Source organism: Leptonychotes weddellii, chromosome 6, assembly GCF_054177405.1.
Source record: "Leptonychotes weddellii isolate Sample4059 chromosome 6, ASM5417740v2, whole genome shotgun sequence".
Taxonomy (NCBI): Eukaryota; Metazoa; Chordata; class Mammalia; order Carnivora; family Phocidae; genus Leptonychotes; species Leptonychotes weddellii.
In genome coordinates this window covers 4,670,192-4,687,622 of record NC_138374.1, presented here as the reverse complement: position 1 = coordinate 4,687,622, position 17,431 = coordinate 4,670,192, and the positions used below count along the sequence as shown (strand labels likewise).

The window sequence follows — 17,431 nt, the reverse complement described above, 5'->3', positions numbered from 1 at the left end:
ACATGCTTCAGCAACCTCACCATGGTGCTTTACAGCCTGTGAAAATGGCTTTGTATCCAGAGGTTACCTGGAAGCCCTCCCTCTAGCCTCAGCGGAACTATCTGAGCCGATGATTCAATGAGCTGATTTGATAGACTTGGGCTCCGGGGAACCTAGGGTTGCCACTCCCTCTCAAATCATCTGTCAGATGCCAGAGCAGGCGTGGTGTCCTGGCATGTGCCTTTTCTGGTGGACTTCCCAGGCCACTTGGCCCCCAGACTCAGCTGCCCGCCTGCCTCTCTCCAGGTCTCCATTTCCTGCCTTCCCTTCAGATAACTTCCAGGGTAGACCTCTACCTGACTCCCTTTCCATGGTAATTAAATGATCCCTTCATGTACCCCTTACTTTCCCTCTGGAACTTTTTTTTTTTCCCTGCTCGAAGAACACTTGAACCTGTTGATTTTGAATTCTTTAATTATTTGTCTAAAAATGTCTTCGGTTTGACTTCATTTTTAAGGACTGTTTTAGGTAAAGAATTTTAGACTGGCTGTTACTTTTTTTCAGCAACTTGATAATTTTGCTATGGTTTGGCTTTCATTCTTTCTATTGAGTCTTGTTGCTGCTCGGAAGGGGATGTGCTTTTCCTCTGGTGGGGTTTTCATCCCAGTGTGTTTGTTTATTTATTTACTTATTTATTCATTTTTAACTTTTTATTATGGGAGCTTTTGTATGTATGCAGAAGTAGAATAGTATAGTGACATTCTGTTACGGCCGTCATTCAACTGTAACATCATAACCCATGGCTAAGCTTGTATGTATCCGTCTGCATCCTGGCTTGGCTTTCTGATATGACAAAATTTCCCTGGCTGATCTGGTGCATTTTTTGCTCCGTACCTGGAATCAGCCAGTGAACTGTAGTTGCTTTTCATGGGATTTGGTATTTAGAGATCATAAGCTGGGCAATAAGGGTGCTCATGACAACTTGAGTTTGTCGTTGCTTCCACGCCTTTTAGTAGGCAGGACTGGGCAATACATTTTCAATAGAAAAAGCAACAGCATGAAATCTGACTGATATTTCCAATTCCATGTTATGATTATGGAGTTTTTACTTACCTTTTTTGTTGTTGTTTTTATTTGTAAATTTCTTTTTCTTCCACAAAAATCTTGGTTCCTAATTATGCTAGCATAATGACTTTTTCCTTTATCCATATCTGTGTGTAATTATATGTGTATAGGTGTGTGTGTGAATAATATATAATTTATAATACATAGTATATAATAGAGAATAATAGCGTATAACATTTATTTATCGCACACACACATATAAGTGTGTAAAATAGTTTCAGAATAGAAATACCAATATTATTGCTAACAATGTGATTACTTCTTTTTTTTTTTGGATGTATCCCACAAGAAATAAACAGTTGAATTATTTTGTTTTGCGCACACTTGAAGTGTTTCCCCTATGTGGCTAAAGTCATCAGTTTGATATTTAGGATAATTTCATTTTATTCTTGAATTTATTGGTTGCCCTTTTATTTTGTTTTATAATTATGTGTATCAAATATACTAAACAGACGTGTTTAGGTTACTTTCGTTTCTGCCCCTCTTTTTCTCTACAGGAAAACATTAATTTGTTGTTTATCTATACATTGTTACTTAATTTTTAATGTAAGTAAATACACAGATATATATATTCCTCTCCCATTCCTATTCTTAATTAAATGGTGGCATGTTATATAAAGTTTTCTACCTTGCCCTTTCCATCTAACTTTGCATTTGGAAATTAGTCAGGAGCAGTACATAGAAATATTTCTCATCACTGTTTACCACTACATTGTACTCCATTGTATAAGTGTACTGTAGTTCATTCAGTCCCTATTAATGGACATTTTCAATTAGCAATAATCGCGCCTCGGATAAACCTCATTGGCTACGATACTGCCACTGTGCAAAGCTCCTTTTAATGGACATTTGATTGTTCTTATTCTTTGCTCTAGCAGATGGTGCTTCAAGTAATGTCCTTGTGCCCACATCTTCTCATAGTTTTGCCAGTGTATCTTTCTGAAAGATTCTTTGCAGTGGGTTGGTTAGATGAAAGATACGTAATTTTGGTCAATAATACCCAATTCCACGTCATAGGATCATTCAGTTGTCCATTCCCACCAGAAATAAATGGCCATGCTTAATTTCCCAGTCTTTCCAACATATTATGTTGCCAGACTTTTATATTTTTGCCAATTAATCAAGTAAGAAATGGCATCTCAGTGTCATTTTGTACGTCTAGGTATATGTGTGTGTGTGGGGGGGATTATTTGCTTGTTTCCTACAGTGCTTTGAATTCATAATGTTTTGGAAAATCTTCAGTCTCTCTATTGTTATTGCTTCTCTCGTTGTCTTTCTTTCCTTTTTCTGACACTCAGTTATATACTTCTTAAGACTTTTTCATCATATTACATATATCTCTTATGCTCTTTTTTTAGTTAGGCTTTCCATCCATTTTCTGTCTGTGCTTTAGTCTAGATTTCTTTTTCTGAAGTATCTTCCAGTTCCGTATTTCTTTTCTCTCTCTTGTATTATGCTGGTAAACTTACGTATTATGTTCTAAATTTCTGTTATGGAATTTCCATTTGGTTATTTTTGCTAACCCAAAATAAAATTATTTATCCATGTTTTTAATCACTGAAACACTATTGGCAGGTCTGTTTCTATTGTCTTTTTTTTTTTTTTTTTGTGGGGAAAGGGGTCTTGGTCTGTGGTTGTATCTTGATTTCTTGTATGCCTGGAGTTTTTAAATTAATGCCAGAGATCACATGTGAAAAATATTAGAGTTAATTGGATCTGGATGATGTTACTTCAGATAGGATTTACTTTTTTTCCTCATTTCATGTGTTTTTATAGTATGTTTATTTAGATAGTGTGATCAAACCTCTTTTCTGTGATATTCACAATGAAGGTAAGAGTACTTTGTAGTAGAAAACAGATTTTTTTATTGCATTTCTTTAGCTTGTTACTTTCAGATAATTATAGATTTCCCTGCAGCATTAAAAAATACTGTGAAGAGATCCACGTACCCTTCACCCAATTTCTCCCATTGGTAACATCTTACAGAATGATGTTGTATCACAACCAAGAAACTCGACATTGATGCAATTCATGGACTTTATTTAGATTTTACTAGTTTTACATGAGCTCATTCGTTTGTGTGTATGGTGTGTGTATTTAGTTCTGTGCAGTCCGTCCCACGTATAGATTCATGTGACCAACACCACAATCAAGATGTGAATACTTCCACCCCAGGATCCTTCCTGTCCCCCTGGGATAGCCACAATCACTCCCCTTCTCCTCGCCCTCCCTAACTCCTGCCAAATCCAGTCTCTTCCTTGTCTCTACTTTTTTTTCACTTGAGGCGTGTTGTGTAGATGGGGATCATATGGTGCATAACCTTTGAGAGTGGAGAGTTTTTCACTCAGCCTAATTCCCTTGAGATCCACTTGAGTTGTTGTATGTATTGTTAGATTTTCCTTTGATTGCTAAGTACTCTTGCATAGTATGGATGTAGCACACTTTTAACCATTACAGGACATCTGGGTCATGACCAGCCTAGGGGCTATAATGAATAAAGCTGCTATGGTCATTTGTGTAGAGGGGTTTATGCCTAAAGAGTAGCTGAGTCATATGGTAATTGCATGTTTAGTTTTATAAGAACCTGGGAGTCAGGGGGCGCCTGGGTGGCTCAGTTGGTTGGGCGACTGCCTTCGGCTCAGGTCATGATCCTGGAGTCCCTGGATCGGGTCCCGCATCGGGCTCCCTGCTCGGCGGGGGGTCTGCTTCTCCCTCTGACCCTCCCCCCTCTCATGTGCTCTCTCTCATTCTCTCTCTCTCAGGTAAATGGATAAAATCTTTAAAAAAAAAAAAAAAAAGAACCTGGGAGTCAGGGTTCCTAGGTTGCTGGGCCTTGGGGATGGATGTCATAACTGAGACTTTGCCTCTCCTTCTGCTTCAACCATGGACACATATCTAGAACCTGACTGCTCCTGGTTTAGGGAAGAGATTGGGAAGCCAACGGGTGTCTTCTCCTTTGAATCTGTTGTTACTCAAGGCTCTTGGTTACAAGGATCAGGACACAGGCTCAGAGTAGCTTAGGTACAACATGGGTTTACTGAAAGGATTGTTGAGGCATGTGTAAGGCAGTATTTAGATGGACATCTGGGGATGATCAGAACTAGTGGCTTGAATGTTGTCTTTCCTCTTTGCCCCTGAGTGCTGCATTCCTTCTTGCCTTGTCCCTTCATCCTCGTGGCAGGCAGAGAATATGGCCACTCACCATGCTCAGTCCAGCCCCCACAGCTCCTGTGCTCAGAGATCATACCTGACCCTTGTTTCAGTTCTAGAAATCCTGGATGGAACTCTGAATCCCCTGGGGGGATTCAGATGCCTCATATCAGTCCAGGTATCAACCAAGTGCTGGAGATGGGGGATTATTGTAAGCGAGAAGGACACCCCCCCCCCCGGTTGGGTCAGTCCCCTGTGAGAACGTGAGGGGGGTGGGGGCTTGCTCTAGGTCAGACAGGGCTCAGCAGCCGACCTACAGTTGCCTGGTATTTGTCTTCTCCTTGTTCAAGACGCAGAACTCAACCTCCCTGCTCTACTGTTTGTTATAAGCCTGACTAGATAGAACTCAGGGACAGACGGCATTTCCGCTCACGAGCCAAGTGGAGTGAGGTGCTGGCCATAAATGGTTAAATAAGGGGTCGTTAGCAGCACTACTGTGTGTGTGAGGAGGCAGGTGCAGCTGGACTCCGTGGGCTCCCTCCATCCCCAAGATGTGCTCACTGACCTGCACCGTCAGGCTCGGCGCCAAGTACCGCTCTGGAGCAAGGATCTGCAGCCTCACAAGGCGTGAGCTCCAGCGGATCCTTGGAAAGTCTGCGTGTCCCAAGTGCCTCCAGATATATTTCATCGATTTGTCTGAGCTGTCACGGTTGGCCTCTGACAGCATTTCTAATTGACCACTCTGATTTTGGACAGTTTTCATTATGTGCATTTCCAATATGACCACTCCAGGTCGGTCTCTCTCTCTCTCTCTCTTTCTTTTTAAATCCTCTGTAAAATGTTTGCTGAGGAACCTGTGTCACCCAAGGTGGGATATTTCCAGACACTGTGGGCTCTGTGAACCCCGAACTCCAGCCTCTAGGAAGGCAGCTGCGAGTGCTCTGGGCTCCGGGACCTCAGGGACCCGGGGGGCTTTTCCAGGGGGGACCCTCACTGCTACAGGTGAGTCACTGGCCGCCTCTGCTGCAAAGCTCTCCCGTGTTGCTTCATAGGACCTGGGAGCGTGAAGCCGTGCTATGGGTCTCTTGTGTGTCTTCACAAGAGAGAGGGGCCACCAGCGTGTGTCACAGGGCTTCAGGGTAACAGTGGGATAATGTTGGGAAGAAAAGAAAATTGGTAATGGACAGATCCTGGGTGTGTCATTACTGCCTGACTCACTTGTTTTCGGGTGCTTTGTCGCATACAGCTTTGTACGCTCTTGCATCCCTGTCGCTTGATTAAAAGTGCTCATGTCTCCGCTTCCTGCTCGTCAGGTACACTGTTGACCACGTTGACTTAAGAGGGAATGAGGTTATTCACGTCGCTCACCCACAGCAATGGGTGTTATGTTTTGCACTTGCCGAGGAAAACCTGCTGATGACGTGGAGTGACATCTGACCAGCTGAGAGTTGATATTGGCAGACGAATCTCATGGCCTGTCTCTGGCCACTCCTTTGCTGCCTTGTAGTCATTGGGGATATCAAAACCCAGATGGGAAGTCCCAGTTTGACAGGTTTCAATTTGTACTCTGAAAGACTCTGGGGAAAAACCAAACAAGGTCCCCGGCAGTGCCCCGCCGAACCTGCTGACCAGGAGCTCAGCAGGACCATGAGAAGGGGTCTAGTGGAAGAGTGCCCCCTGTGGGATGCCGGGAGGCCTTCCCTACAGCACTGGGAGGAGGGTGGACGGCTGCCCAGGGCAGGAGACTTCAGGGAAGCGCAGACTCGGTGGGAGCGGCCTTTGCAAGGAGACATTAATACAGGTGAGAAAGAAAAAATGCCTCTCTCTGAAGAGAGGACGCTGGTGGCCTGAGGTTGCTGTGGCTTTCCCTGACCTATGGCTTGGCGCCCAGGTCTGGACACTGAAGGGCCAGGACCAAGTTTCATGTGTCACTGGCATTCTCCTTCGGTGCGCCCAGCCTGGATCGGGTGCACGGGCCAGTCTCAGGGGAGCAGTGCTTTGCTGCTGAGGTGGATATAGGTCCTTCACCAAGGCACACTTCTCCCTCCTGACCCCCATTACGGGCAGGTCGTCCTCTTCAACCTGCTGCCAGCTCTGGGAGGGTTGAGTGCAGGGCCAGAGGGTGAGAGAGGGGAAGGGTACTCGCTTGCCAGATGAGCCAGGTGCTCAGCGCCTCTGAACCTGGCAACAGATTCTGTGACCAGATTGCCCTTAGATACTGCATAAGACCTAGCATTGGAGGTGGCACCCAGGATATAGTTGTGGAATGACTACACAAAGAAAAGGAAACCAGCAGAAACAGGAGGGTTCTTCATTTACTAAAAAACCCGGTGAGAACATCTAGGAGTCCTCCTCCCCCAGAGCCCCTCCCCTGCCAGACTCCTCACCTCCGACTTGCCCTTAGAACCTTCCTGGTCACCTGGTCTACCTCAAGCATGCAAGCGCTGAGCCGCTTCAGTTCTCAGGGAGGCTACAGTGGCTGCACCAGTTTGCATTCCCACCAAGAGTGCATGAGGGTTCCTTTTTCTCTACATCGTTGCCAACGCCTGTTGTTTCCTCTCTCCTGATTTTAGCCATTTTGACAGGTGTGAAGTGATATCTCATTACAGTTTTGATTTGCATTTCCCAGAAGATGAGTGATGTTGAGCATCTTTTCATGTGTCTGGTGGCCATCTGTATGTCTTCTTTTTTAAAGATTTTATTTATTTATTCATGAGAGATAGAGAGAGAGAGGCAGAGGCAGAGGGAGAAGCAGGCTCCCCGCGGAGCAGGGAGCCCGATGCGGGACTCGATCCCAGGACCCTGGGATCATGACCTGAGCTGAAGGCAGACGCTTAACCGACTGAGCCACCCAGGCGTCCCAACCATCTGTATGTCTTCTTTGGAGAAATGTCTGTTCATGTCTTCTGCCCATTTTTTAATTGGATTATTTGTTTTTTGGGTGTTGAGTTGTGTAAGTTCTTTACATATTTTGGATTCTAACCCTTTATGAGATGTCATTTGTAAATATCTTCTCCCATTCCGTAGGTTGTCTTTTAGTTTTGTTGATTGTTTCCTTTGCTGTGCAGAAGCTTTTTATTTTGATCAAGTCTCCATATTTTTGCTTTTGTTTCCCCTGCCTCAGGAGATATATTTAGAAAAAAACGTTGCTATGGCCAATGTCGGAGAAATTACTGCCTGTGTTCTCTTCTAGGATTTTTATAGTTCTAAATCTCACATATGGGTCCTTAATCCATTTTGAATATATCTTTGTGTGTGGTGTAAGCCAGTGGTCCAGTTTCATTCTTTTGCAGGTAGCTGTCCAGTTTTTCCCACACCGTTTGTTCCAGAGACTTTTTCCCATTGCATATTTTTGCCTCCTTTGTCAAAGATGAATTGACCACATAAACATGGGTTATTTCTGGGCTTTCTGTTCTGTTCCATTGATCTATGTGTCTGTTTTTGTGCCAGTACCATACTGATTTGATTACTGTAACTTTGTAATATAACTTGAAATTTGGAATTGTGAGGCCTCCAGGTTTGTTTGTCTTTTTCAGGACTGTTTTGGTATTTGGGGATCTTTGGTTCCATGCAAATTTTAGGGTGGTTTGTTCTAGTTCTCTGAAAAATGTTGGTATTTTGATAGGGACTGCATTAAATCTGTTGTTTGCCTTGCGTGGTTTGGATATTTGAACAATACTTCTTCCAATCCATGAGCATGGAGTATCTTTCTACTTGTTTGTGTCATCTTCAATTTCCTTCCTCAATGTTCTGTAGTTTTAAGAGTACAGGTCTTTCATCTCCTAAGGGTTGTATCTTATGTGAATTGTCCTATTCTTGAATAGGATGATAGAAGTGTGATGGGGGGAATTTTAGGCTGGGGAAAGGAGCCCCTTTAACAAACACAACCTATTTATAGTTGTATGCTAACGGAGGCTCAGAGTTTCAGATTACGAAATCAGTTGGTTATAATATATTCTTTTTCTTCTTAAAAACATTTATAGGTGAAACTAAGGTCTTGGCAATATGACAAGCCTAAATCAGGTTTGTGAACAATACTTAAACCTTCTCCATTGGATATTGATAATTGGTCTTTGAAGTTAAGTTAAATACAAGGGTCCTCTCTGGGTGTGGACAGGTTCTGTCTTCCTTACAGCATGCCCTGTGGTTTTGGGCAAGTTTCTTAACCTCTCTAGGATTTTTCCTCATCTCTGAAATGAGCAGATGTTTTTTTACTTGCTGTATGATTTCTGAGGGCCCTGCTCACTCAAAAATTCTGACTCTACTTCAAAAAAGTGGATTACCTCGCTATACGTGACTGATTATATGCCGTGGAGCACCCGTTTCCATTATAGAAACAGACTAGCCGATTATTTTTCACATAGACCTTTGCAAACCACTGAAACATGAGTTACTTACAAGGGAAGGTGGAAGAAGAGGGAGATGTGGTGCCTGCAGCAAGAACCTTCCCTGAGCAGGGCGGCCGTACCTGCCAGCTCCCGGAGGGTCCCCACACTCCTCCCAGCACCCGAGTGCACAGGCCTGTTCTTAGCACATCGGTGCCCTGCGAATTGACCCAGGCTAACTGCGCTCTGATTTGCAAAACACATTATCTAGCAGTTGAGTTTGCTTTTGTCTCTTTACCAGGCTGTTAGAGCAGGCAAGTCAGAAACCTGCTGTTCTCTGTCCTTGCCACTGAGGCCCTGTTCGCAGGAGGTGAGGTTGTCCTCGTCCTGTGCACACCCCACCCCGCTCTCATTCAGCGTATCTGCAAAGTGGTTGCTGTCTCGAGTAGTCTCTACTCATCCCCTTCAGTACCGAACACCTGCAAACCCCAGGTCCCTTGGAAGGTGCAGGCCTTTGCACAGCCAGTTCTGGACAAGGTGCTGCGGGCATGAGGAGTGAGGCCAGCAGACGTGGCCTTTCTGGGGCGTGCATACAAGGAAAGGAGGAGGCACGCCGCTCAGGGATGGGACTGATGCGAGGAGAGGAGCTGGCCCTCAACTCCTGGCTCTCGGGGGCACGGTGAGGGAGAGGGCAGCCTGGGGAAGTGTCCTGGAGGACCTTGTCCACCTTGTGATATGAGAATGAGCTGTGGCCCATCAGTGGCTCGAGGTAGAGACGTCCATGTCTTTCACCGGGAGAAGTCCTGGGGCAGGGAGTCGGGTGCACTGTGGGACACGGAGGCCAGTGGACAGGACGCGGCAGCCAATCACAGCATGCAGGCCATCAGCGGCTGGGGAGCGCACGCGAGGGAGGGAGTCTGTTGTTTCGGCAGCTGCCCGGCTGTGGAAGGCAAGGAAGGTGCTGACAGAGGACAAGGCTGGATGCTACGACCAGAGCTAAGTTGGTTCGAAGGGAAGAAGGCCATCGCAGATTTGATGTGGGGTTTGCTTCGTTTGAGAAGCCTCTGGGAGGATGGGCTGGCCAGGAGAACTCGGAAACGCAGGTCTGAGGCTCAGAACAAGCAGCGTCCGGAGGACCTAGTCCCGGTGGGTAGTAGAGAGGCGACAGGTCACGAGAACAATCGTGCTGGCGGTGAGCAGAGGGATAGGAGACGTAGGGCACTGTCATGGGGACCATCTTCACAGAAGGGGACGGCAAGGACAGATGGGCATTGAGCACGGAAGGAGGACCATCCTGGCAGTGTGCAACTTACCCCAAAGAAGGAAGCATTCAGTGGGATTGTTCTGATCGAGGTTTTGTCATCAGGCAACAGAGTGATATTCCTCAGAAATTCAGAGTGTCTCTGACTCTGTGTCCCTCCCCGATTTTACAGGTACAAATTTTAGTAACTCTGCAGTTACGTTTGAGAATCTTGGACTATTGAAAACATAAAGCAAACTCTCATGGCATTGGCTTGGGAGGCCCTTGCAATGACAGCTCAGTGAGGGAGGAAATGAGGGGAGTGTTTTTATAGGAAAGCGTTGACAGCCGTGGGCATCATGTTGGAGTCAGGGCATGAGCTCACCACCCATAACCTATCGGGTACCTTCTTCTCTACTGCCTGGTCTGGACAGTGCTCATTTCAAAGTTTTGTTGATATTATCTTGAGGAGAAACAAACATGACTTAATTAACCCCACCAAACCTACTGTTGGAAAAACAGTATTATTCCAACCACGTGTAATAACCCATCTGTAGGGAAAATAATCCATTAAGTGTGAATCAATGTGAATTTAAAAACTATTATTAAGATCGGATTGGTTCCTAGTTATGAGCACCATAATTTTAGTATTTGCTCATGCGTACTTTGTGATACCGTGTTCTGTGACCCTAAAACTTAATACCCATACAAATAATGTCTATATGGTAATTAGTGTTAAAAATCACAGGTAAGCCAATCAAATGTTTCACAGATGAATCCTTTTGTTTAGGGTTAATTTAAATCTGTGACTAATTAGATACCCCTGTTTTGAAAGTCTAGTGATAATTGTAGCAGAAGGTGAATTTGTTTGCATTTTCAATAAATCATTCATTAACTGAAATGAAATCTTTTCATTAAATTACCTCTCGTGGTTGAGTTAATAGAGAGTTTTCCTTTCTTTTTAAATTTACTGGAGTATCCTTCGGTTCTCCTTGAGTGAACCAAGCAATTGCTTTGACCATTGTCAACCAGAAAGCATTTCCCTTCAGCATTCTCTCTTCCCCAACTGGGCCATAAATTGTCTCGCAGCTGAGATTGCTGTCTGCTTCCACAGAGTGTGGAGGCGGACGATCTGCTCAGAGCTGGTTCTTGTTACACCTTACGAAGATGCATCAAAACTGCTATTGGTTGATTTCAAGAGAAACACCTAGCAAACTTATCTGGGTTTATATCACGAGGCCCAAGGCCACAGTTAGAGCATTACTTTTGAAAATCCACTGGTCACATTTGTCAGAACTTTCCTACATTTTGATTGTGGAAGGGACATGAAGGCCCTGCTTGTGAGAGACAAGGGAAAATCTACCGAACTCGGATGATCTGGAGGTGTTCAGGGGAGGTGTGAGACAGCCGGCCAGGGTAACTGTTTTGTGCTGAATTATGTCCCTCAAAAGACAGGTGGAGTTCCTAACCCCTGGTACCCATGGATATGACATTATTTGGGAATAGGGTCTTTGCAGACATAATCATGTTAAGATGAGGTCATACTGAAGTAGGGTGGACCCAAATCCAATGACTGGTGTCCTTATAAGAAGAGAACACCGGGCCAGACACAGACACACATTGTCACACATTGTGACGATGAGGACAGAGGTCCAAGTGATGTATCCACAAGGGATGTCAACTATACCAGAGAGAAACTAAGGGAAAGGCAAGGAACAGAGTCTCCCACACAGGCTACATAGAGAGCATGGCCCCACTGGCACCTTGATTTTTGCCCGTGTGAAGGACAGAATTCCTGTTGTCTCTCGCCACCCATTTGTCGTCATTTGCTACTGCAGTCCTGGGACACGAGAACATCATCTGTCAGCACGTCTGGTTGAGTCCTGCTATGGCCTAACCAATCCTTTGTGGCCTCTCTGGAAGGGAGGACTTAGTCAGTTCAACTAAGGTCTTACAGCCCATCCTCACCTCAAGCCTGACCTCCTGGCTGTTTTCTCCTGCCTTTCTGGAGATAGGGTTTGAAAAAAGAAAAGGGTCTTTGTGGTGTGTGGTATCCCAGACTCTGTATCCTTTCTTGGAGCATCCTGGCCTTTGGGAGCTGACGCTTTCCCCCATGTCAGTCATGTGCTGAGAGGAGGTGAGCCAGGCACGAAGACTGTGAGAACCATGGAAGGGAAGGGTGGCCGGCGGCCTCCAGGGGCTCAGCAAGCTCTGCTTTCCTCCCCGGAACACCCCACAGGCCAGCCCAGCCTGTAGAGGGGAGCGGGCACCCTCCCCTGGTGGCAGCCGCTGGTGGCCCTAGCAGCCCGGGAGCACCTGCGCCACCTGAGCTTTGGGAATGGCAAGCTAGAGGTCACAGTGTGAGGAGACGTTGAGAGATGAAACCAGAAGGCCTGTCTCACAGGTGCTCCTCTGCATCTCGGTCCCGTGCCTGTCCCCATCGGCCTGTGCTTTCCTGGTAATTCTGACTCTTTTCTGAACTACCTGGAGAAAATCAAACAGGAAATGAGCCACTGAGCCGAAGTAATAAAGGTCGGTATGTTCTAGATTGGAGGACCCCAGACAAGGCAGCCAGGACCTAGGGAGATGTGTAGAGCATCAGGGACGGCCCGCTAGGAGGGTCGATCGGCCACAAAACAGAGAAGGGTTGCCTCCTGCCTTAGTGTTGTGAATTTTACCCGTCACGGGCTGGTGCCAGGAATTATATTCTGGTGTGTTTTCCCTTTTCCTTTACAGGCCCTGCGATTCCTTATCTATCTGCTTTGAGTTCTCTTGTGATTGTTCACTTTGGGGGGCCTTTGGGCTGCACGCTGGTCATGGGGATGGCTGCTCCAGGCTTCCTCCTTCCTTCCTTCTCCAGGCTGGCCTGCCTGTCCTCCCTGGACACCACCTAACTTCCTTTCCTTTGTGTTTGTGCTTAAACTTGTTCCATTTCTTCCTCTTGGTCATGCCGAAGGCCCTGACAGCCGCTTTCGCCCCCGCCGCCCCCCCCCCCACAACGAAGCCAGGTTGGAGGCACCCACTCATTGCAGTCTCCCCAACAGACACCAGTTTTCCCTCAGCTCCCTCATCTCGTTCAGATCCTTGAACTGTTGGAGAGATGTCAGAATCATACCTCCCCTGGGAAGAGGAGCTGATGTTTCTGTCTTAGCCACAACAACACGCATCTGTGCCATGGAATCTCTGTAAAAAGAAGCCAAGATCGAGAAAGGGGGGGTGGGGCTTGATGCTTTTTCCATTTACGGTGAGAGGCTGAAGTCCACTTGTGAGCATGCCCTGGGCCTCGGTTTCTGCACCGCTGTATGCAGGGCCAGAGTGCAGGTTTCGTTCTAGATCAGAGGGTTAATGATTGCGTTTCTCCTAGGTGGTTTCACACAGTGGCATGATTCAACAAAAGCTTTGATAAGTAAATTTTGCTTTCTTTGTTTGAGCTTCTAGACACATGTATTGATTCTAGCAAAATGACCCAAATGTTTGGTTGATTTAACAAATATCAGTTTGCAAAACTAACTTTAATGAGTACGAACAACTTTTTTTTTTTGTAGGGCTAGGAGGAAGATGGCCGTTTGCAAAACAGCCTCACTTTCATGGTATGGAATAATAATTTTCATCAGGGCGGGATGATCATTTCTCAAGGCTTTGAGGTCCCCTATGAATATGCACATCCAGGTTTCAGTATTGGTAAAAAAAAATAAAATAAAAAAAAGACCTGACTGTGTTGCGAGCAGGGGTTTATACTGAGGACTTGAGGATCCTTGGACATGAAAGAACACCAGGAGCCCACTGCCACCTGACCTCTGTGTTTCAATTTGGTGATGGTCTCCTGGGCCTCTTTCCTTCTGGTGGCCCTGTGGGTTGTTAGCACGGCAGGGATTTTCAGTGACAGGCTTCAGATTCCACGCCCCGTTTGGCATACAGCGGAGCCTCGAATGCCGATCGGGCCCCCTTCGGGCCCAGCTGTCGCCCACCGTCTGTGTTTCCTCCTCTCAGTCTGCCCTGGAGGATGTCAGATGAGCCTTGACCTCTCCGCTTGGCCCACCTGAGCCCGCCATGCCCCTGAGGCCCCAGGGTGCCTGCCCCCTCTGCACCCACCTGCGAGGGAGGAGGCACGGCAAGTGGGTGAGGAAGCTGCTCAGGCATCACCGAAGAGACCGATGGGCACTGAGCTGAAGGGCAGGCACCAAGATTCGGTTCCCGGAGGGCCAGAGCTCCTGTCTGGGGAACTCTGGGGCTGCTCTGCAATTCTCTGTTGGCTCTGCCTGCCTCTGCATAAAAGCTTGCCTGCTCCCCATAGTTTAAGTTAATTTGAGGATGGGAGGTTTAATATCACACTGTACATGCGGTGCCGGCTTTGTGTGCAGTGAAGAGGCAGGTTCGAGGTCACTAGAAAAGCTGCATTGTTCTTTAAATTTCTAGCTCCTTGAAACTCCAGCGTAATTTTTTTTTTTTTTTTTTTAACCAAAATGTAGCATGATTAAGTCCTGTGTTTAAGTTTGGCATTAAAATCAAAACCACGGTACATTGTTTAAAAAAAAAAAACAACAACATTATCCTGACACTTGTTAAGAGGGTGGGGATGACTGACTTTATTCGGGACTATTGTGATAGGCGTCAGGAGGGAGATCAGGCTCAACTCCGAATACAAGAACAACTGGGGAGGTGTGGTCAAGGAGCAGGTGTGGGGGTCAGTGGATGGATAATTACTAAGAGTTGGGCATTCTTGGACACCAGCTTAACGTGTTCCTGCTGAAGGTAAGCCAGGGGCTCATACATCCTCCTTGGGGAGGAGGATCAGATCTTGAGCGTGGGAGATTCTCTCTACACTGACTCTGCAGGATTCTTGATGAAACTAGCCTGTGAAGGCCCAGCAAGGTTGCGGGTGAAAGTCAAGGCCTCGTTGAGAAGGGGGACCAGGAGAGCCTGCCTTAAGTTTGGTCAATGAGAGAGTCTCTGTTGGCACTTGATTTAAAGTCTTGTTACTCAACAGTAACTGACGTTTTCTAGGCTAGGCATTGGGGTTTAAACAGTTTTTAGTGGAGGATGAGAAAGTGAGTGTCATACAATCACAGGGCATTGAAAAGTGTAGCGTGCATTCCTCTGCCGGAAGCGTTCACTCTCCAGCCTGACGCTATTGGAGTTCAACAAAGAAGCTATTTTAGGGATTGTCCTCACAAGATTTTTAACAATTTGCTAGGGTTGGGAGTATTTGAGAATGAGAAGGGCGTAGGGTAAAGGAACATCATCTGCAAAGCAGTGAGGAGCATACGCGTCTCCTTGCTTCTCCGGATGCAGAGGCCCAAATGGGCCCAAGGGGTCCTGGACGGTCAGGAGCTGAGACAGGAAACTAGGCAGAGGGAACATTTCTTCATCATTCATAAATGAGTCCCAACCATGCTATTCTATGAGGTTCTACCCCAGCAACTTGTTTCTCATAGCCCGGTGACTTGAGACCATCTCAGTGGGCCTTCAGAAAATAAATTTCCTCTTTAGTGATGAGCAACATTCTAGCGTATTTTTGCATTTATACCAAAGAGAATACTGTCATGCCTTTCCCTAAAGTCTCTTATGCCCACTTATGACATTCAGTTAAATTTTAAAGCCTTCCAGACTAGGAGGAAGTCTTCCACAGTGTAGTTAAACCAGAAGTTAGGTGATTAATTGAAAAAGTGGAAGGATTTTGGGGGCATCTGGGTGGTTCAGTCAGTTAAGCATCTGACTTTAGCTCAGGCCATGATCTCAGGGTCCTGGGATGGAGCCCTGCATTGGGCTCCCTGCTGAGCAGGGAGCCTGCTTCTCCCTCTCCCTCTGCCTCTCCCCACATATTCTCTCTCTCTCTCAGCTAAATAAATAAATACATCTTAAAATAAAAAAGAAAAGAAAAAGGTGGAAGGTTTTTTATGATTATCGTACACCTTAAACTTTTTTCACTTTTCCTTTTTTTTTCTTTTTGCTGATCTTTTCATGTAGGGCCAATGCCTGTTTTTAATGTGGTTCCACTGATTATCTTTCACGTATGATTCCTTTCACGTGGAGTTAGGAGATTTTCACATTTTCTAGTTTTTCCACTTGTCTCCACCCTGCCTAATTTTGCCGTATTTGTAAAGCTGTTTATATTTATAATCTTTCTAAAAGATTCAATTTAGTTTTCCAAAAATGGTTCTTCCTTTTGGGCACTCCTAATGCATCCTTTCATATTGTATTTAATTGCCCATCTGACCTTGGGACGGTGAGCTCTGGTGGATGCATGCAGGCAGAAGAGCCCAGATGTCTAGAAAGGAGCCTCTGGCTTCAGTGGTTAGCGTGCCGTGGAGACTGGCCAGCATATTGTACTGAGGCTCCGCAAAGTGTCTGTGAGCTTGGGAATTTGTTTCCCCGAAAATAATTTTAGAGGATTTCTACAGTATTTGAGTGCCCAACACCTGTGGTGCCTTGTGCAAGGTTTTGAGAATAACACCCATAATCTATATGACTGGGTCCTGCCCTTGGGACATACAGTTTAGGAGGCAGGATGGCAGTCTGGTAACATGGTGCAGAGAATGAGATGTGCCCTCAGGGAGACAAGACAAGGAGCTCCTGGGGACAGACAGGGAGTAGCGGTGAACATGTGTAAGCATCAACAACTGATCCTCCGGAACAAAATCTTACATTAGACAGACAGTCTGTTTGCCATCGGAAAAGATTCCAGAGGGAGTGCATTTAAGACCGGAATTGAGAGGTGGGTTTGCTCTGGCATCCTCTACTAAGGTAGAAATTTCCTGATTTGTCTCTTCTAGTCGATCTCAGAGGTGGTTTTTCCAGACCTGCATTCATTTCATCTGTTCATGTACGTTGTAGACCAGGCTCCTGACCTTTACAGGACCTGGTTGACCAGATGGCCTAAACCCTGGTCTGTGTCATCTATGTATTCAAATCGAGGTAGTGGGTGGTTGAATGTTTTTTGTGTTTCTTTCAAGTGTATTTTAGACATATATTTGATTTTGAGTTGGTATATGAACTTGAAAACCTCAAAAGTACTTGTGAGAAACACGGGAACTTCTTAGGGACACGTCTCCATGTTCACTTACTCATCACAATAGACTCTTGATGTTTGGTTCTGTTGCAGTATTCCTGGTCCACACATTCAGGAGCAGCGAATGATCTAGAGGTGTTCATCTAAAACCTGGTTCATAAACAAGTGAACAAACACACAACAAACAAACAAATGGGCTCTTAAATACAGAGGACAAACAGGTGGTCGCCAGAGGGGAGGAGGGTGGGGGATGGTTGAAACCGATGAAGGGCAGTAAGAGATACAGACTTCCATTTATAAAGTAAATTAGTCACAGAGAGGAAGAGCACAGCAGAGGGAATATAGTCAGTGATACTGTAATAACGTCGTCTGGGGACAGATGGTGACTACACTCACCGTGGGGGTGGGGGTGCTCTGAGTAATGTATAGAAGGGTCGAATCACTATGTTGTACACCTGAGACTAATTTAACATAGTGTTGTCGACTGTACTTTCACAATAAATAATAATAATAAAAAGAACCCTGGTTTATAACTGCCTGTAGAATCAAAATGTTTGGTATCATAGGGGCTCTTCAGGGCATTTGAAAACATGTTTGGTTGAT

The 17,431-nt window shown here is 45.7% G+C and overlaps 1 protein-coding gene and 1 pseudogene across 1 annotated transcript in view; one reads left to right on the top strand and one right to left on the bottom strand.

Annotated features, from left to right (window-relative positions):
* DOCK1 (dedicator of cytokinesis 1) overlaps positions 1-17,431 on the top strand; it is a 414,563-nt gene that overhangs the window by 268,281 nt on the left and 128,851 nt on the right. The gene's annotated exons all lie outside the window — the stretch shown is intronic.
* On the bottom strand, positions 1,809-1,938 carry LOC115942452 (U4 spliceosomal RNA; annotated as a pseudogene).